The sequence below is a fragment of the Peromyscus maniculatus genome, chromosome 12 (genome assembly GCF_049852395.1).
Source record: "Peromyscus maniculatus bairdii isolate BWxNUB_F1_BW_parent chromosome 12, HU_Pman_BW_mat_3.1, whole genome shotgun sequence".
Classification (NCBI taxonomy): Eukaryota; Metazoa; Chordata; class Mammalia; order Rodentia; family Cricetidae; genus Peromyscus; species Peromyscus maniculatus.
The window spans coordinates 8,539,113-8,560,198 of record NC_134863.1 but is presented as its reverse complement, the minus strand read 5'-3'; the positions used below and the strand labels follow the sequence as shown (position 1 = coordinate 8,560,198).

Sequence of the window (21,086 nt, the reverse complement as noted above, 5' to 3'; positions counted from 1 at the left end):
AAGCACCATACCACTCTGCTACACCCTCAGTTCCACAGGATATATTTCATAGTATTTACACAGGTTTGTAAAGTTACGTTGTTACTTGTGTATGTGTGATGCACATGTGCCAGATGCCACAGCGCCGGGGACACGTGGAAGTCAGAGGACAATTCCTTCTGTTGTGTGGGTCCCGCGGATCAAGCTCAGGTTGCCAGGTTTGGTGGCAAATGCTTTTTCCCATTGAGCAATCTCCCAAACTCAAGATTTCTTAAATGTTATGACTTCCCTGGCATAGGGGCTTAGCACTTAATCCCAGTATTTGGGAGGCTAGGTCAGGAGGACTATCATGAATTTGAGGCCAGTCTGGGCTACAGAGTGATTCAGGCTCAGCCTGGGTTAGAGTGAGACCCTGTCTCAAAACAAAACAAAACAAAACAAAACACAAAAACCCTGGGGTTGGAGAGATGATGTGTGGTCAAGAGCACTTGCTGCTCTTGCGGAGGACCCAGGTTCTGTGCCCAGCACCCACATGGTGACTCACAACCATCTGACTGGCTTCCTAGGGCAACAGACATGCACATGGTACACATGTACATATGCATAAAATAAAAATTTTAAAAATCTTTTTTTTTTTTTTTTTTTTGAGACAGGCTCTCTCTGTGTAGCTTTGGAGCCTTTCCAGAAACTAACTCTGTAGCCTAGGCTGGCCTCGAACTCACAGAGATCTGCCTGCCTCTGCCTCTGCCTCCCAGTGCTAAGATTAAAGGCATGCACCACGACCGCTCGCCTTAAAATGTAAAAGGTCGTTAAGAAGTCATGAATCTGGGAAAGGGACCGGTGGGAGGATTGGCAGGGGTTAGAATGTATTCTACATATGTCAAAGAACAAAGTAAAAAATAAAAATTTCACCGCTAACTCTCCCTCAAACCAAACCAAAAAAAAAAAAAATGATAAAAAGTAATTCTCCAAAGAAAAAGACTTAATGAAAGTAGGCCTCAAAGAGGAAGATGGGTAGTTTTTATTTTTAAACATTTCCTGAATGTTCCAAGCTTTCTATAATAAGCATACACTATTTTTATTTTTAGTTAAGAAGCACCGGACATGCAAGCACGTGATACTGCTCCCACTGTGAACAAGAGTAAAGAAAGGCTGTTTCACTGAAGGGATGTCGGAGGTAGCTTGATGGAATCTGCTCTTCCACGACATCCGCCCACAACTCTTAGGTTTGCTCTCTGGAGTTATCCAAAATAAGTGCATGACTGCCACAGAAATATTCTGAAAAGGTCCATCAACAAGCTTCCCATCTTGCATCTCCTAGAACCCAGCTCCCCAGGTGTCTGCTCTCTGCCTGGAGCAGCCTGAGTTCTCTCAGGGTTCTGGTGTCACTAGCCCCTCTGCCCTGCTTTAGACAGGTTCCTGTCACAGTGCACACACATCTTATGCACATGCTTGGTCATGGCGGAAATGTGTTTCTGTGGGTGAATTAAAGATGTCTGAAAGCCACTGCCCATACCCTGGCCACATCAGGCCAGCACTGGTCCCTAAACTCACCCTGGCTTGTACCTGATGCCACTTTCCCTCAGTTAGGCAGTCTCTCAGGTTTCTGTCTATAGAAGTTCCACTTTCTAGCTAAGGTGTTGATTATTTTCCTTCATCATGACCCTAAACAACCCTATAATTTCTTTATATCACTGTAATCAGCCCGCCACGTTCTTAGCCCTGAAGCACCTACAGGAAGCACCTACAGGAAGTACCTACAGAAGTACCTACAGGAGCGGCCTTTGTCTTTCCCACTTCTGGATCCGTCCCAGGCTGAGAAGTATAGTGAGCCTGGCTGACACTCAACTGATGTCAGCCATACTGAGCATTTTCTGTAACTCCTCACAAAACATCTTCCTCCACTCCACTTCCTAATTTCTGGGCTGCAGACGCACCCACCAAAAATAGTATCTGCCTCCTGGGGTTAATGATACCTAAGTGTTAACTGTAAAAGCCAAACTGTCCTGACAGTTTTAATCTTCTTCTAGTAGCAAATTAGTAAAAGAAACATAAAGATGCCTTATTCGTTTGATAATGTGACCCACCCTGTACTTTTGATGTTAAGATGAACTTTTAAAAATGGTAAACTGGGGGGCTGGAGAGCCGCTTGTTAAGAGCACTGGCTGTTCTTCCAGAGTACCTGGGTTCAATTCCCAGCACCCACATGGCAGATCACAACTGTCTCTAACTCCAGGACCCTACACCCTCACACAGACATACACATACAGGCAAAACACCAATAAAAGAATTTAAAAAAATGATAAATTGGAAAATAATAGCTTTTAGTATCCATGCTTATTTGCAAAAACAATGCTTCCTCTTCCCCCAATAACTACCCACCAAAACTGACAGTTCTGGGTTTGCCTTTTAAAAGAAAATTAATTAGTAGATACTACCAAATGCAGCGAAATTAATTCCACCCCACCCCCTCCCTCCAGGCACTATCCATCCATCCATCCATCCATCCATCCATCCATCCATCCATCCATCATCTATCTATCGAATCTGAGAAGGGCCTCACTGTAGCCCAGGCTAGCTTGAACTCACTAGGATCCTTCTGATTCAGGCTCCTGCGTGCTAGGACGGCAGGCATAAGCCACGACCCCTGGCTTGGGGGTCAGTCTCTGGTAGGCCAGCTGAACTCACTGATCGGGGCTGAAAGGGACGCTCCTCTCCCCTCTGAGGACCTCTGGGGACTGGCCTGCGCCCCTGCCCGGAGGCCCCGGCGACGGTGACCGTCCTCGGAGGCCGGACGGTCCCCCTTTGAAGGAGGGCGTGGTGCAGAGTCGCACCGCCCAGCGCCGCGCGCGTCGCTCGGCAAGAGAGCGGAAGCGCGCCGGCGAGCTGCCGGAGACTGCGCGTGCGTGGGCCGGCCTCGCGGGGTCACGTGGGCCGGGGTCCCGGCAAGGCGGACGCAGGCTCAGGTAACGCGTGTCCCCCGAGCGGGGCGGGGAGGGACGGGGCGGGGCGGTGCGGCGGGTGCGGGGCGGCGCAGCAGGCGTGCGCAGACGGCGCTGCGCGCTGGTGGCTCCTGGAGACCCGGCGGTCCCCCGCTGGCCGGCCTCGGACTGGGTCAGTAGTTCCCGCCGGGGTCCGCAGGCTCGCAGGTGCGTGCCGTCCCTCCCACGCCGCTCGGGACGGAGGAGGCGCTCACCCCCGGAGGGACCGATGCGCAGCCTGTAGCGTGGGGCCGGTTCCCCTTGCCAAGTGCACCCCCCCCCTCCCGCGTCCGAGGGCCGCAGGGTGGAAGTTGGGGGCACCCCTCTGCCTCGGCTAGTTGTGCAGGTGTGGCCCACGGGGACAGAAGGACGCAGCGATCCAGAGTCTGGGTGTGCTAAGTGGGGGTGTTTTCAAAGAAAGTGGGGTTGTGCTGGGTGATCCCGAGTGGCTACAGAGTAGGCGGGGCTCCTAGTGACTGAACGGCCCACTGCGCTGCATCCCTCACCGCCTCCCTCCATACTACAGCCCCCACCCCACCCCCCGTCCCCCCCAGCAAAGCGCCAAGTAACATAAGCACAGATGTTGCCTTGTGCTGCTAACTCTATTCCAGGTGTCTCTGTTTGGGAGAAAATTGCACGTCGTGGTGTGTGGGTTTGTGTTTCACTTCTGTGTTTGAAGTGCTTCCAACTTAGAAGAGAGTGGGGGACCCACATGTGTTTAAGTCATGGGCTTGCTCATGTTGACGTTTAAGCAGGAAAGCATTGAATCATCCGGCAATAGCTGACCTGGCTTGTAGAATACACAATAAAGATAAATGGAGCAGTTTTGTTTGAACTGTTGGGCTTTGTATGGTTGAAGTGCCTGAGTTATGTGAGAAAATTCTTTACAGACCTCGGACAGAATGAGATGCTTATTATTTTCTTCATGTGTTTCCTTTGTAATTGGACTGTTGGCCGTCAGTGAGTGCTTTCTGTCTTCCAGCATTTGGAATATTTTTGGTGACTCTTAGCTTTATCCCATTTTCCATAGACATTTTAGCTATTGTGATGGGAGAAGGCCTTTGTGTGTGTGCATGGTGTGCACTCGCGTGTCTACCTTTTTTTGTGACAGTGTGTAAGTGTTCGTGTGTGTGTATATATGCATGTAGAAGCCAGAGGTTGACATTGGATTTAGTTAATTTTTTTTTGTATGTGAGTATAGGGGTGAATGCAGGTGCCCCCAGAGCCCAGAAGAGGTTTCCTGGAGCTGGAATTATAGGCTGTTGTGAGCCATCTGGTTGGTTTTGGGAATCAACCTCTGGTCTTATGTGACACCAATATACTTTCTAAGCCATCTCTGGCAGCTTTCAGCCAGACCGCTGAGCCGTCCCCCCATACCCTCTGTTTTATTTTTTGAGACAGACCTGTTGCCCGGTGCATAGCTTGCTGATTCATTTAAGCCTCAGGGATCTTCGCGTCTCCATCTCTCCAGTGCCGGGATGACAGGCTTGTGCCATCATGCTCAGCTTTTTAATGTAGGTTTTGGGAGTATCAAACTCAGATCCCCATATTTGTGCATCAAGCATTTTACGGACTGAGCCCTGTCCCCAGATTTACCTTTTTTTGTTTTTTAACAGGAAATTTAAACTTTATTATGTATGTGCATGTGTGCCTTCCAAGGTGTACATGTGGAGGTCAGGGTACAACTTTGTAAGATTCTCTCCTCCCACCTTTATGTGGGAATCAAGGTTAGGTTGCCAGCTTGCCCACTGAGACATCTTGTATGGCCTCCCACCTTGCTTTTGAGACCCCCAGCCTGCTCTGTAGGCTAGGCTGACAGGTCACAGGGCCTGTGGGATCTGTCTGTCTGTCGGCCATCTCCCTAGCACTGGGCCACCATTGGCCTGGCTTTTCCTGTAAGTCTTGGGGACTTAATTGACAGATGCCATCAAATCACTGACCAAGGTCCTCATGTTTGCGTGGCAGATGTTGTACTGACTGAACTGTCTTTCCGATTCAGTGTGAAGTAAGTTTTAAATTTGGTGTGTTTAATAAACAAACCTAATAGGTTTCATAGACAGTGGATGACATCTTTTCCCCATCCACAGTTCCCAGTCACCCTTTTGTATATTTATGAGGCTGGTCTGTTCTCCTTTAGATTGGACTGAGTTATCTTTTGGGCTACTGTATATGGCATCCTAAGCGCATTGTGTGGTTGAGTCAGCAGCTGTAGGTTTATCCTGGACTCCTCACTGTTGATTTCTCATGCTTACATTGGTAACAATTATAGTTTTCAAAGTTAGACCTCTTTCTATTCCAAGTGTCAGAAAATCAATTCAGATGCACATAAACCAAAAGTGATTTATTAATTTACCAACCTGAGATGTGATACGGTGTCATTACAATGAATGAATGACGCTTCTGTGTGCCTCTCTCCCTCTCACAAAGGACCTCCAGGGTCCCAGTCCCCATTTCTGTTTCTTTGATTGCAGGTTATAAGCTTTTTAAAAAATTTTAGACAAAAAAGGGGAAATGTGGTGGTATTGTGTTCCCCAAAATATTGTGCACCCTAATAAACTTATCTGGGGTCAGAGAACGGAACAGCCACTAGATACAGAGGCTAGAAAATGGTGGCCCTCATGCCTTTAATCCTAGCCTTCTGGAGGCAGAGATCCATCTAAATCTCTGTGAGTTCAAGGCCACACTGGAAACAGCCAGGCATGGTGACTCACACCTTTCATCCCAAGAAGTGAGCCTTTAATCCCAGGGAGTGATAGCAGATTCCAGAAAGGTATATAAGGCGTGAAGAACAGGAACTAGAAGCATTTGGCCTGGTTAAGCATTTGGCTGGTTAAGCTTTCAGGCTTTTGAGCAGCAGTTCAGCTGAGATCCATTTGGATGAAGACACAGAGGCTTCCAGTCTGAGGAAACAGGATCAGCTGAGGAACTGGCGAGGTGAGGAAGCTGTGGCTTGTTCTGCTTCTCTGATCTTCCAGTGTTCACCCCAATAACTGGCCTCAGGTTTGATTTTATTAATAAGACTCTTTGAGATTCCTGCTGCATCTCTCATTTTGTTCTGTTACGTAGTGTGAAAACAGGCTCCTGATAGCCCCTGTAAGCCAGTGTACCCCAGAGTTGAGAGAAAACTCTTGCCTTCAATATTTACAAGTTGCGGGAAGAACCTTGATTCAGACCAGATTGGAGACAGATGTCCTGTGCATACTTTTCTTGGCTCGGTTCCTGGGCACATGATTGGTGGCACCACCAAAGTCACATGGTTAGAGTGGCTTCCCCAACTGAGTACCTTTGAGGCATTCCAGGAAGACTGACTCGTGCTCTTAGGAATACCAGTGCAGCTGGGCGGTGGTGGTGCACGCCTTTGATCTCAGCACTTGGGAGGCAGAGGCAGGTGGATCTCTGTGAGTTCAAGGCAGCCTGGTCTACAGAGTGAGATCCAGGACAGGCTCCAAAGCTACACAGGGAAACCCTGTCTCAAGAAAAAAAAAAAAGAAGCCATAACTATATATTTGGCCGGGTGGTGGTGGCATATGCCTTTAATTCCAGCACCTGGGAGGCAGAGGCAGGTGGATCTCTCTGAGTTTGAGGCTAGTCTGGTCTTTAAAGTGAGTTCCAGGAAAGGCACAAAGCTACACAGAGAAAACCTGTTTTGAAAAAACAAAACCATATAGCAGAGAGCCCTGAGTCCAGGCAGGGTAGAGTTTTTATCATAGCAGAGGTTGGGGTGAGGGGAATTCCAGGGTTCAGGACCCTGATTGGCTGACATTTGCCTAGGGATACCTGTAAAATAGAAATAGGTGTGTGCTAGACTCAGGGACATCTGGCCATCTTATCTAACCTTATCTAATGGTTGAAAAGTTTGGGATGTCAAGTACTTCCCCTTAGGAAGGCCCTTCTGGTAGGCCCTCCCTAGGTGGGGTCAGCCTATGGTTTTCCTGGATCTGGGTAATGCCTGCCAGTAAGCCTGTCACAGAAGCTGTGTCTGGGCCTCTAAACCTGTCATGGCGGCTGTGTGATCAAGCTGTTTTGGGCCCTCCACAGCCTTTACATGAGCGTGCATGAACTGGGACTGACCAAAAGGACAGCAGGCATCCATTTCCTGTTCTGCACTTGTGTGAAACATAGTTGAATGGAATACCCTGGCTGTGTGAATCATACCTTTTCTTTTCTGTAGATAATGGTTGTGTTCCTCTAAATTTAAGAGATGTATGATACATTCCTTTATTTTCATGAGTAAGCTGAGTAAATGTGAAAAAAACAACAACCCATAAAACCTTTAAAGATCATGGAGTTTGTGTCATGGAGTTTGTATCAGAAGCTGAAAGATCATTGGAAAACATTTTTAGATTAAAAAAAAAAAACTCTCTTAGAGTGGGAAGCTTTTTGGAGTAGAATGGTATCCTAGTTACTTTCTGTTGCTGTGATAAAACACCATGATCAAAAGCAACTCGGGGAGGGTAGGGCTTGTTTGGGCTTACGGTTCCAGAGGGATTAAGAGTCCATCACCATTATGGCATGGAAGTGTGACAACAGGCAGGCATTCAGGGCTGCTGGAACAGCTGAGCTCACATCTTGAACTGTGAACAGGAAGTAGATCGAACTGAGAATGGCTTAAAAGCAGTGAACACAGGGAACCTCAGATTGTAGGAGCTGCTGGGAGGAGTCTGGCTGCATCCATGGAAGTAGAACCCAGCTGTAATTGTCTCACTGTGGTGCAGATCTCTGTACACTCCAAGTCAAATGCGATCCTTGAGACTGAACAGTCACAGGTAACAGCACCGGTATTGTTGGTTAAGCGGCGGCACTTGTGGCTGACTATAAACTGATCCTTTTGGAAGACTTGTCTGAGGCTATAGGCTGATTTTTGGCATAAGAGCCATCCTGACTATTGTAAACTTATTTGTATGGATCTTAGCCGCTACCAGACCTGTCTGTGTCTCTCAAGGCGTTTGAGAATGAGTGGGTGGAGTTAAGATGAGTTAGGATGAGAGTCCATAGAAGCCATCCAAGCCCGCCCATTTGAGCCCGCCACTGCTGACGGAAGTCAGACAGAAAAGGTTCCACGTGGCAGACACAGAAGTGGGGAGGGAGAAGGGTTTGGGGCCTTAGCAGAAAGCTTGGGGATAAAGTAACTCTTTTGTTTGCCTGTTCGCTGGCAGAAGTTCCCGAAACGCTGTTATGCGGCCAGATTTACTGGTACTGCGAAGCTGTTATGTGGCCAGATTTATCTGTACCTGCCCCATCCGCCAATGTAAGTGGTAAATGTATCTGCCCCTTTGTCCCATGGCTGTAGCTGAGAGAAAAATAAAAAAATTAAAATATCAAACTAGGATCAGACTCCAATCTCGGGCATCCCTGAGAGTGAAGAGAGGTCTAAGAATCAGCTCAAGTTTGCCATCCTCTTCATCAAGGGATGGGAAGGGCTGCAGCTGTGCTGCAGTTGGTCCACAGTGGACCCGAGACAGCATTGACCCCCTCGTCAGGAGTGAAAATGTGCCTGCCGTTGCCAGCACAGTCCAAGGACAACCCCTGGGGCGTCCGTCGTAAAGAATATAGCTCAGGCTACAGCCACGAGAACGGCGGACTCACTCACTGTGGTGAATCATAGCCGTAGCAGTAGTGGTAGCTGTGTGGGGGTCCAGCAGAGGCGAGGGATGCGCGTGCACTCGTGGTCTCGCTGGATGGGGGAGGAGGTGGCAAGCAGCAGTGGTCACAGCAGGTCCTCAGTGGTCTATCCGAGTCTGAATGGCACCAAATGTTGGTTAAGCGGTGGCGCTCGTGGCTGGCCGCCGCCTGTGGCGGCCATGCTGATGGAGGAGAGTACTGGATGTATTGGTGATGGAAGAGTCACGAGCCATGGTTAACTTTCTAGAGCTTTATTGGGAAAGAAAGGGAGAGAGAGGAGGAGGAGGAGAGAAAGAGAGAGAGGAGGGGGCTATATGGAAGGAGAGAGTGCGGAAAGAGAGAGGGCACAGAGGGCACGTCCCGCTTTTTAGGCTGGGACGCCGTCACAGGCTGGTGATGTAATTAAGGACATAATCCTTACAGGTATGTTTAATTTACAACACAGGTGTTATTCCTACTTTTCAATTCTTGTGTTAATCAGCAAGTATTTATTGGATATCTATGTAGTATACATGTTATTAAGCCCAGAGATCTAGAATTATGGTTCCATTTTTCTTGCATAGTTGGAGAGACAAGGCGTAGTCATATGGTAAGTTAACTGGTGAATCAAAAGAAGGAAGGTACCAAGACAGTGCTAAGGGAAACATGCCTTACGCAGGGTATCATGAGCCTGCCTATAATCCTAGCACTTGAGAGCATAGGCTTGGAGGATCATGAGTTCAAGGCCATCCTGGGCTCCTAAGCAGAGAAGAGAGAGGAGCAAGGAACAAAGTTCAAGAGAACAAGAGAGAGAGAGAGAGAGAGAGAGAGAGAGAGAGAGAGAGAGAGAGAGAGAGAGAACAGCCTACAAGATTTAGAAGATTCAGGAAGGAAGGTAATGCCCAGTGAATAGAAATGGACAAAGTAAAGAAACCAAAATATCCACTTTGTCAGTGAAAAGAGAAAAAAATTATTTGAAACTGCCAAGACTCTCTCCTGGGAACGCAAAGAGAAGTGACTGGGGAGTGATTTTTAGGGGTAAATGGGACCGGGAAAAGGGGGGCTTTTGACCTGGGGTGGGGCTTGTGAGCAGGGACTGAGGGAGCCTAGAGGTTAACCTTGACCATGACAAGTTAATAGGCACCACAGTCATATGTTAATGGAAGGACCACAATTTCCTCTTGCCAGAGATAAGGAGAATGCCTCCCTTTTTAGCAAGCAGGAACTTTCTTCAAGCCCTTGAGGAAATGGGAACTTTTGTCTAAATGCTTGGCCTTGGGAAAAGAACTTTTTTTGGGCACCAGACATAGCAACCTTTTGTTGATGATAAATAAAGGGGTGATGTAGTCTCTTCTGTAACTACTTCCTGCTGAACTGGGGCGAAGTAGGGACCTGGAAGGTTGGAATGTTGGTCAAGAAGCTGGGAAGGCCGGGGGTTGGGGAGTATGTGTCAGGCAATAGCTAGAAACGTCTGGTTTTTCACTCACTTCCCAGATTCTGTGGGGTTCTCTGAGGCTAGGGAAGGACAGGTCCCTTTGAAGAAGTCTGGAATGCTGCTACAAAGCAAGCACTCAGTAGGCAATGGTAGGAGGGCCTGGTGACACCCGGGTAGTTTTGCTGATTCTTTCCTCAAAGAGCCTGAAGAGACAGAGAGTGGTCATTGTTACAAGAAATACAAGAATCAGTGGGCCAAGGAGGTGTAGGAGCCAAGGGCTTATGGGAGACCAAAATGAGAGTTCTGCAAAGAAATTGGCCTCTAGTGGCCATAGAGTCATTCCTAGCTCCTGTGAGTTTTTAATCCTTTCTTTCACCTGGCCAGACTGGTTTTCACAGTAGCAGATGAGGAAGAGGTAGTTGTCCCTCCCCATCCCCCCCTCAGCAGTTAGCAAATTGAGAGCCCTTTGATTTTGTAGGACCACCAAAGACAGAGAAGTTGATCTGGTTTTGGAGTAATTGCAGAGTCGGTGTTGATTCCTGGATAGTATCTGTTAGCTGGGTGGATATCTGCTGAAATAGATAACAGACTGTGACCCAAGCCACCTGCAGCCAAACCCATAGTAGCCACTGAGGCTGACAGACTAATTTTGACCACTACAGGGAGGGTTATGGCCTGTCAATCCTCATGTGAGACTTGGAGGAGAGTATAGAATTCTCCTCCCGTGTATGCGGTGTGTTGGGGAAGTAACAGAGTAGGGAAATGGGGACCATGAGTGGATTTGCCTATACACTGGTAAAACTTGAATTGGGACAAGAAGAGGGTTCCTTCTGGGGCAAGTAAGGTTCCTGAAAGTGGCATGTTTTATGAGCTGATGAGGGCAGGACTGAGAATGGACATCGAAGAGACAATCACCTGGTGTCTCCAGAGAATTAAGAGGCACCGGAGGTGATGAGGGAGAAGAAATGGTTTTGCGGTTACAGAACGCAGACTTTAGGGTTACATGGGTGAGAGGAATAACTGCCACCAGGGGTTGTTGAAAGGGAACACAAAGGAACATGAAGTTACGTTAAGCAGCCCACTGTTCCTGCCATAAATGCAGAGGGGACTCAGGCATTCATTTAGAACAGTCTTCTAAAAAGGCTGCATTAAGAGAGGTCTCACACAGCCTGGACTGTAGGATGATTTCAGACGGTTGAATAGCCTCTACCATGTCATGTCATCTAGAAGGGTGGCAGGTGCTTCCTTGAGAGATCTAAAAATTACCACTCCCCCTCTGAGAGAAGGGCTAGCCCTCGCCATATTGGTGTAGATCTACCCCACAGCCCCTTGGAGCCACTTTTTATCACAGGGGTTCCAGATGGTGAAGGTGACCACACCTGGCATGGACCATGGTGGAGTTCTTGAGGCTGTATGCCCTACCCTGGTTCAGAGTCATGCTACTTACAGCTCCAATATGGGCATCCACACCAGGAGGGATCCTGAGTGCAGGCCAGGTTTGTTTGGTCTTGGAGAAAACAAAGGTATTTGGGATTTTCCTTTCTGCAGTTGGGAAAACAGGCTGTTTGCGGGTCGAAAGTTAGATCTCTGAGAGGCAGCCAGGGGCTGGACAGAAGGCAGAACCAAGGAATCTGTTAGTTTGTATGGCTTGTGTCTGGAACTTCCAGGCTTGCTTGTCTGGGTGTTGCTGTGTGGGAGGTTGGGAGAACAAAGAGAGCCCCCAGGGAGAAGGTGAGCAAGGGAGCCATCCAGGGATGGGCGGTAGGCGAGAGAGCTTCAGCTTCAGAGATCCCGTAGACTGGCAGCTGTACTTATCAGATAGGAGATCAGGAGCCTGTTTGAGCTGTGACAGGTGGATTCAAGTTGTAACTCCTTGAAGTTTAGCTGTTGTTGGTGCGGTAAGGATGACCAGATATGGAACTGTCCAGAGTGGGTTGAAGGCCTGTGGGCAAGAGGCTTTCAAATAAACCCAGTCTCCTGGTAATATGACTTGGGTGATAGGATCAGTATAGGGCTGCGTGTTCCGGGGAAGGTGTCTCAAGAGAGTGAGAGAGGATAAACAGTCACAGAATGAGGTTGGTTCCCAAGGAGGTAGATTTCCTAGAAGAAAGGGACGGTCGTACATCAACTCAAAAGGGCTGAGGAAGGAAGGGGGTGTGGCCCTGATCCGAGTGAGAGTGAAACCAAATCTGGGTAAGACATTATTCATGAGGTGGGAACAGACCACTTCTGCAGTCTTGGATGTAGTAGGAAAAGCTCCTACCCATCATGAAAAAGTGTCAACTACAATAAGAAGGTATTTGTGTTTTTGTTAGGAGGCATGTGTGTGAAATCTATCTGCCAGTCCTCCCCTGGAAAACAACCCCGGAGCTGGTGTGGGTTAAAGGGAGGAGGGAGTCAGAAGACCCACTGTGGGAGGTGCTAGTGCAGGTGGAGCATTCCTGGGCGGTAGTCTCAAGGAAGGCAGGAAGGCAGGTGTAGAAGAGGGATTGGAGGAATCGGTAGAGAGGTTGAGCCCCTCTGCGAGAAGATTTGTGAATAGCCACCAGGAAGGACTTCGCTTGTGAGTCAGGGGGATGGTATCAGTCCTGTAGCAAGAGCCAACCCTGAGGGCCCATGACAGCTCCCAGCTTGGAGGCCTGTCGAGGGCACTCAGATGGGGACAGGAGGAGAATAGAGAAAGGGTAGGGTTGTTGGTTTGCCTCTTCAGTGGTCTGGTCAGCAAAAGCATTTCCCAAGGCTGTGTCGTTAGCAGGGGTCTGGTGACCCCTGCCTGCTTGGGAAGATGAGGGGCTTCCAGCAGCTTTAGGGTCAGAGGCCCATTGGTAACATGTGTCCCTCTGGTGGTGAGGAAACCTCTCTCCTGTCAAATGGGAGCATGGTGGTGTAGAACATGAAAAACATACTCAGAGTCTGTGTGTGTAGTGACATGTTTTACTTTTGTCTTGTGAGGCAGAAACCGTCTCACCTTAGGGCTCTGAGCTCCGCCTTCTGAGAAGTAGAGTCTGGTGTTGGAGTGGCAGAGTCTGCCACCTGGTCAGGGGAGACTGTGGCATAGCCTGCTTGGTGGAGCCATTGGAGCTGAGATGAGCTTCCATCTCTAAGGACAGTCAGGATGTGGCGGGGGGCGGGGGGAAGCGGAAGGTTGTGGATTTCCGTAGGTAAGAGTTTCAAGTGACTGTAGGCAGGAATGGGTGAGGGCAGTGGTCTTGGGGAGGGGTGTGGCAGGGTTAAGCAGAGGGCAGGAACCAGATGAGATATCGGGGTTTCCCAAGAAGGCGATGTGAAAAAAAACTGAAGCTTAGAAGGTGACAGAGTGGAGAGACTCCTATGTGATAGGAGATCCCTGAGCTGGCATAGTGAGAAGACAACCAAATGTGAGCTTAGAAGCTTCTTGGGCCAGTAGGGAGGCTGCTGCTAGTGCCCATAAGCAAGGCTGCCCTCTCCTAACTCTTGTGTCCAGCTGTTTGGAAAGGCAGGCAACAGGGGCAAAGGTGGGTCCTCCATTTTGTCCCCAAACTCTTCGAGCCATTCCCTGAATTTCAGTAGCATATAAGATAAAGGGTCGGAAGGGTGTGGAGTTGGTTGGTAGGTAGATGGGAAGGATTGGGGAGGAGTTGGCAGAAGGAAAACAATGACCAGAATATATTATATGAAAAAATTATTTTCAATAAAAAATACATTTTAAAAAATTAAAAAAAAAAAGAAAGAAATAGCCTCCACCTCCCCATATAGTAGGGAAATTAAGCCTTGCACTCCATCCCCTCATGAGGAGGAGAAACTACATGAGCTAGACAGACAGACAGAGCATGCTCACACACGTGCATAGTAAGGGGTTAGGACTAAGTAAGTGGGAATAGGACAAGTGGTTGGTTGCCCTAGCCCCACCCACTGAGGATTGGGAAGGGAGCGGTCTGATTAAGATACAATTTCCCTCCTCTTCCTTCCCCTTGCTTGGCTCTTCTTCTGTGAAGGAGCCAATTTGATGATTTCTTCTTCAGAGGGTGGCAGCATAATGTTTCTGTACTTCTTAGTTTGTTGTTCAGCTCATCCTCCTCAGAGATATCCAGCACACGGCTTCTGTAGTCAATCACCATAGTGAGTAGGTCAGGATGGCGAGGTATCTCAAAGATGTACTCAATGTAGGTGAGGTTTTCTTTGTTCAGCTTGCTGTGGCTCTCCAAGAAGCTAAACCAGGCATTGCCTATCCTGATCTCACTCTTACCACTGGGGATATCCTTCCCGCAGACTTACTTGAGCTATTCCAGATTTTCAAGGGGGATGTTATTGATCAGGTAATAAAAGGAGGGTCTGGTACTCTGCCATGACACGTTCCGAGTTGAGAGCTCAGAGTGAGGGGAATTTCGGGTCTCTGGTTCCTAAGCAGCTTCAGGAGCCTGATCCTTGGTTCCTGCCATAGCCACCTCTTCCATTAATACTGGTCTTCTTTTTTCTGTTTTTTTTTTTTTTTTTAATGCTTTCTAACCCCTATTTTTATTTTTATGTATATGGGAGTTCTGTTTCCATGTGTGTCTGTACACCATGTTTCTGTTGGCTCTTCTGGGTCTGGAGTTGCAGACGGTTGTTAGATGACATGTGGGTGCTGGGAGTTGACTCCAGGTCCTCTAAAGACAAATCAATGCTCTTAATAGCTAAACCATCTCTCCAGCCTCCTTATATTGTCTTTCAAGCTGCTAGAACTAACCTTGATGCACATTGAGAGATTTTCTCAAAACAACTGGATTAGAGTTAAGTAAGGTCATTAGGGTCTGACTTCTTCTAACATTTTTGAACTTGCACAAGTTACAAAATGCTACCTTTCCCATTTTTCATAATGTTTGTATCATTTAGAGATAACATAATTATTGAAGTCAGGAAAAAACTAGAGCATAATTAACTGCCAAATACACTATATTAGAATCTTCCCAGATTTCTAATAACTCTCTTTTTTCCTGGCCTAAGGTCTATTCTAAGACCCTATATCACATATATTTACTGTGTCTCTTCAAGTGACCTTTTATGGAAAAATTAAAGCCAGATGCTGCTATGTTCTTAGTCTATCACAATGAGGCATATGGAGGAACAGTATCATAGTACTCATAGTACTAATTCCTAGATTTTCCTAAGGAAAGATACATTTTCTCTTGATTTATTGGCACTTCATTTCTAGCTTTATATTCATGTGAATTCATGATATTATATTGAAAACCAGTCATTTTTGAGAAGTTTCAAACTGATCTAGTTTAGACCATTGAGACCTCTTCAAACTTTGATCTTGTGTATTTTTAAGACAGCTCTATTATTTAAATAAATAAATATGAATAATAATATGCATCTCACTGTCAAGGAAAGGTGGTACAGTGAGAAAGACCTAAAACATATCTGGTCAATAACTGGGTGAGGATACATGAGGGTCTGTTAAACATCATGGCTTGGAACGTAAGTCCTGGAAGATTCACAGTTGCAGAGAACTGCTTCTTCCTTATCCATACACTCTAGTTCTAGTGCAGCTTATTTCCCCCTTTCCCACCCTTTGCCTGAGAACCTTTCAACTACTGTTACCTTAATGAGTTCTAATCTCATCTTGTATTTCCCTTATCCTTGTTCTATGGCAGCACCAAAAAGAAAATCAAGAACTGTTATCTATGTGGTTTGTATTTCTTTTTATTGCCACCCTCATCATCATGTGTTATTTTATTCATTTGCACAATTAATTTCATTTACCATTTTTTTTTTAGATTGGGTTTTCCTTGCCTCTTGATTTATTTCACTTGTTTATTTGGAGATTGTGTGAAACAATCTCTAACAGTAAGAGCTGTCTAAATCTGTCTTCACAACAGTTGCTGCCCATTTTCCCTTCCATTTTTCCCTTACCCATCTACCTGCACATGAAATAAATTCATTAGCTCCTGTTTTTTTTTAAAAAAAAAAAAAAGATAAAGGGTCGGTCAAGGTCAGCCGGAGTCAGGACGGGGCGCCTGTAGGAGTGCATCTCGGAGGCGAGAGAAAGCAGACCCGACAAGGTCAGTTGGGGCCCTTAGCTGCTTCACAGAGGGGCTGAGCGAGAAGAGCAAAGTTATAATCCAGGTTCTAAGGTACCCCACCAGGCCAAGGAGGGAGAGAGAGTCTTCCTCGGTGGTTGGAGGCGTGAGAGACCACAGTTACTGTCTGCGATCGAGGGTAAGTTCTCGTCTGTTAGGAGATAGCAGAAATCCTAGGCACTTGGCCTGAGAGGCAGGGTGTTGAGCTTTGGAAGGGGAGACTCTGTATCCTCTGTTTCCTAACACATTAAGAAGCTGGGCAGTGTGTCGCCTTGACAGCGGGGGTGAGGGGCTGCAGAGTAGGAGGTTGTCTTCACAGTGGGTTAGGAAGCTGGGGCATGGATCCAGGGAGAGGAGGTCAGTGGCCAGACACTGGCCAAACAATGGGGGCTGTCTCAGAACCCCTGAGAAGGACAGTCTAAGTAAGCTGGGATGCCATACCGGTGTCAGTATCCTCCCAGGTAGAAACAGAGATCATGTAAATCTGAGTGTAAAGGAATGGAGAAGAAAGCATGCTTAAGGTATAGGACAGTAAAATGAAAGGTAGAGGAGGGAACCCAAGAGAGTAGCTCATAGGGGTGAGGGGATGACATACACCTACTGGGGGCAGAGGAACGACAGCTGCATTAATAGTCCCGAGGTCCTGGATTGGGTGGTGAGAACTGTCAGGCTTTAGTACGGGCAGGAAAGGGGTGTTATGGGGTGAGTGCTCTTGAGAATACCTTTGTATGATAGGTTTAAGCCCTGGGTCTGTGTTTTTAAAGGACTATGGTATTGAGAATGACAGGGGTAGCAGGTGGGGTCCCGGAGTAGAATCTTAATGGCGGCTTGATGTAAGGTCACCGAGGGAGATGAAGTGTCGCATACTTTTGGGTTAACAAGGGAGTCTGGTAGGAGGTAGGGTGGATCATTAGTGTTAGTAGGGAGCTCCTCAGAGGCTAAGAGAAGAGGAAAAATTCCAGAGGGAGTTCAGAAGGACAAACATGGTATGTACTCACTCCTAAGTGGATACTAGAAGTAAAGCAAAGGATAACCAGACTACAACCCACAGCTCCAGAGAAGCTAGCTAACAAGGAGGACCCTAAGAGGGATCCATGGATTGCTCTGGGAAGGGGAAATAGATGAGATCTCCATGAGTAAGCTGGGGGTTGGAGGGGCAATAGAGGGGAGGGGATGGGGGATGAGAACATGAGGGAACAGGATGGTCAAGCTGGAACAGGGACGGAGTGGGAAAGCAATGAAAGAGATACCATGATAGAGGTGCTAGGGAAGTAGACTATTAGTAATAGTGGAGAGGGCGCCTGAACTGGCTTACCCCATAATCAGATCAATGAATGAATACCCTAACTGTCATCATAGAGCCTTCATACGGTAACTGATGGAAGCAGATGCAGAGATTCACAGCCAAGCACCAGGCCGAGCTCCAGGAATTCAGTCGAAGAGAGGGAAGAGGGATTCTATGAGCAAGTGCATCAGGATCATGATGGGGAAACCTACCGAGATAACCAAACCAAACTAGTGTGAACTCATGAAATTTAGCCAACACCTGTGGAGCCTCCACTGGACTAGGCCCTCTGCGTATGGGAGACAGTTGTGTAGCTTGGTCTGCTTAAGGAGTCCCCTGGCGGTGGGATCAGAATCCATCCCTGGTACATGAGCTGGCTTTTTGGAGCCCACTACCTATGGTGGGACACCTTGCACAGCCTTGATGCAGGGGGAGGGGCTTGGACCTGCCTCTACTGAATGGACCAGGCTCTGCTGACTCCCCATGGGAGGCCTTACCTTCTTGTAGGAGGGAATGGGGGATGGCTTGAGGGGGGGAGGCTGGAAGGGCAGGAGAAGGGAAGAGAGGGCGATCTGTGGTTGGTATGTAAAATGAAAAAAAAAAAAACAAACAGGAAAAAGAAAAAGAAAAGTGTAACTTAATCATGATATCTCTGCCCAATAATGGGGTTGGGCAATCCCGAGAAAATTTTCTAGAGAAAAACCAGTTCTACAATTTTGAGCCAAACTTGAAAGCAAGCTTTAATTAAGTACTGATCATGATGAACTCTGGTCAGGTTCACTCTCTGGGATCCGGCAAGTGGCGACGAGTCGGGCTTTTTAAGGGCAAAACCATATGGCCACTGTATTTCCCGTATGGCTTTGTTATTTCCCAAGAACTACAACTCAGCATTCCGGGAAGCTTCCTGGTCCTTGGGTAGGTGAGGCTTACCAGTTGAGTTTGGCTCTTACACTAAGGAGTGGGCTATCAGGTGGCCCCAGAGAGAGCAGAGAAGGGAGCATGTAGCCCCTGGCTGATGGGGCTCACTGTCAACACCCACAGAGATCTGAGGAGAATACATTTCACTGAAGTTAGCAGGAAGTACAGACCAAGTAGCTCCCGAATCTATTAAAAATAGAGACTTACCAGCTACCTGGACCATCATCCCAGGTTCCGCTGTGGTCACGGGGGGGGGGGGGGGGGGGGCAGAGGTCCCAGGGCAGCGTCAGTCTTTGGCTTCCAGGCCCAGAAGATCTGACAGACTCTCCTGTGGAGGAAGAACTTGGGGGACTGGCCTACCTTGTCTAGGCAAAGTGGGGCATCGGCTCTCCAGTGTCCTGCTGGTCCACAATCTGGACAGAGTCCTTGCTGTGGGCAGGCGAGGTGAAGGGCAGTGTTTCTCCCAGTGGCTGGCTTTGCCACATTTGAAGCAAGTTCAGGTGGAGTTCTTTTGTGTCCCATCATCTTCTTTGGGGGAGATCTTAGGGCAGCTGCCAAGAGCTGGCACTTCCGTCTGTCACAGGAAGCTTCTTCTGTCTTTACCTGCTCCTTCCTTCTGTTAAACACCTTAAATGCCACATTCAGCAGCTCTCCCTGGGGAGTCTGAGGGCCATCATTCAGCCTTGTAAGTTCTTTCTAACAGCAGGGGGAGAGGAAGTGAGAGTTGAGGACAAGCAGGCGCTCTTGAGAATCAGGATCTAGTTTGTATACCAAGGAGGGCCTCTGTAAGTTGGGCAAGGAACTCAGCAGGATTTTCATCCAGCCTCTGGGTGACCTCCCTCAATTTATCGAGTTAATTACCTCATGAGAGGCCTGTTGGAGGCCAGCCAGAAGGCAAGTGACCATTTTGCCTTGGGCCACCCTGCCTGGGGACTGATTCTCAGCATTTAACCTGGTAGTTCCAGTGGGGGTCTGACGGGAACCGCGTCGGCCCCTCCCTACTGGATGGGACTTGTCTGTGCAGTGGATCTCATCTCCGTGGACCCGAGCAGCCGAGCAGACCCTCTTCTTTTCCTCAGGGGTGACAGTAGAGGACAAAATGACACAGAGGTCATGCCAGGTTAGGTTGTAGGTTTGAGTAAGGCGCCTGAACTCCATGTGCTTGGGGCCCGGTAGGGTGACAAGAAGCTTCCCGGCACAGTGGTGTGGCTTTCGTAGTAAAAGTAGGCAGAGCAGGGAGCTCTGAGGTGACACCTACCGGGAGAATGGGAGAGTCAAGTGGTTAGAGCAGGTAGTGGGGGAACAGCAGGAGAGGTGTACATGTCTTAGTAAGTAGGATTGTCCGCGTGGTGGGGCCCTGAGGGGCACTGCAGGGAGATGCCCATGTGGTGGGGCCCTGAGGGGCACTGCAGGGAGATGCCCACGTGGTGGGGCCCTGTGGGGCATTGCGGGGAGATGTCCGCGTGGTGGGGCCCTGAGGGGCACTGCAGGGAGATGTCCGCGTGGTGGGGCCCTGAGGGGCACTGCAGGGAGATGCCCTCGTGGTGGGGCCCTGAGGGGCACTGCAGGGAGATGCCCACGTGGTGGGGCCCTGAAGGGTGTAGAAGGGAGATGCCCTCGTGGTGGGGCCCTGAGGGGCACTGCAGGGAGATGCCCACGTGGTGGGGCCCTGAAGGGTGTAGAAGGGAGATGCCCATGTGGTAGGGCCCTGAGGGGCATTGCAGGGAGATGCCCACATGGTAGGGCCCTGAAGGGCATTGCAGGGAGATGCCCACGTGGTGTGACTCTGAGGGGCGTAGAAGGGAGATGCCCACGTGGTGGGGCCCTGAGGGGCACTGCAGGGAGATGCCCACGTGGTGGGGCCCTGAAGGGTGTAGAAGGGAGATGCCCTCGTGGTGGGGCCCTGAGGGGCACTGCAGGGAGATGCCCATGTGGTGGGGCCCTGAGGGGCACTGCAGGGAGATGCCCACGTGGTGGACTCCCCAAAAGGGTGTAGAAAGGAGAGAGGATACTTACCAAGTAGGTGGGGAGAGACCGAGCAGGTGAAGGGGCTGGACTCTAGAATTTGGAGCCAAATATGTTGGGTGGCAAAAGCCAGCACAGGCAAGTGTTCTGCCCCCAGGAGGGCAAAATTGGCAGTTTGGTTCAGCTAGGAGAGGCTGAGCCCCTGGAAGGGGAGCTCATTTATGGGCCTCTCGGGTTTTGAGCACCGGATGCATGAAAATGGGTGCAGTAAAGAAGCCAGAATAGCCACTCCAGGTGAAAAGGGAAACAGTTCATTCAAACTGTCAAGGCTGTCTCCTGGGAAAGCCAGGATAAGCAGTGACAGGGGAAAGATTCCCAGGGTTCAATGGGACCAGGAGAAAGGGGACTTGTGAGCAGGGACTGAGGGGGCCCAGAGGCTCTCATTGACCTTGACGAGTTAATAGGCACCGCAGTCATATGTTAATGGAAGGGCCACAAGTTCATCTTGCCAGAGATAAGGAGAATGACTGCCTTTGGAGCAAGCAGGAACTTTCTTCAAGCCCCTGAGGGGATGGGGAGTTTTGTTTAAATGCCTGACCTTGGGAAAAGGACTTTCCTGGGGGACCAGATACCCAAGTCCCAGTTGGCTAGTGCACACAAAGAAGGAAGGAACTTAAGTATAGAAGAAAAGAATGGGAAGTGGAGGAGGAATGAAAGCCATTTTCATTCCAACTGCTGGCCTTGAACTCAGAGTGGATGCCTTTCGCCTCTGCTGCCTGGGATTGCAGGCCTGCACGTCAGTGTGTCTGATGATGGAAGTTATTCCTGAAGGGCTGGGTGTAAACAGCTCAGGTAGTTGTATGGAGAAGGAAGCAGAGAGA

General features: G+C 48.7%; 1 protein-coding gene and 1 pseudogene across 6 annotated transcripts in view; one reads left to right on the top strand and one right to left on the bottom strand.

Moving 5' to 3' along the window:
• Nucleotides 1-2,848: 2,848 nt before the first annotated feature.
• Nucleotides 2,849-21,086, top strand: part of Vps8 (VPS8 subunit of CORVET complex) — a 252,801-nt gene continuing 234,563 nt past the window's right edge. For 2 of the 6 annotated variants that reach the window (XM_076548542.1, XM_076548546.1), the window contains exon 1: nucleotides 2,849-2,945. The gene's annotated coding sequence lies outside the window, so the exon portion shown is untranslated. Of the gene's footprint in view, nucleotides 2,946-2,977; nucleotides 3,129-21,086 lie in introns of those variants that run through there. The other 4 variants (XM_076548544.1, XM_076548543.1, XM_042259053.2 and 1 more) reach the window with 4 other exon arrangements.
• LOC143268186 (astrocytic phosphoprotein PEA-15 pseudogene) lies at nucleotides 10,133-14,322 on the bottom strand (annotated as a pseudogene).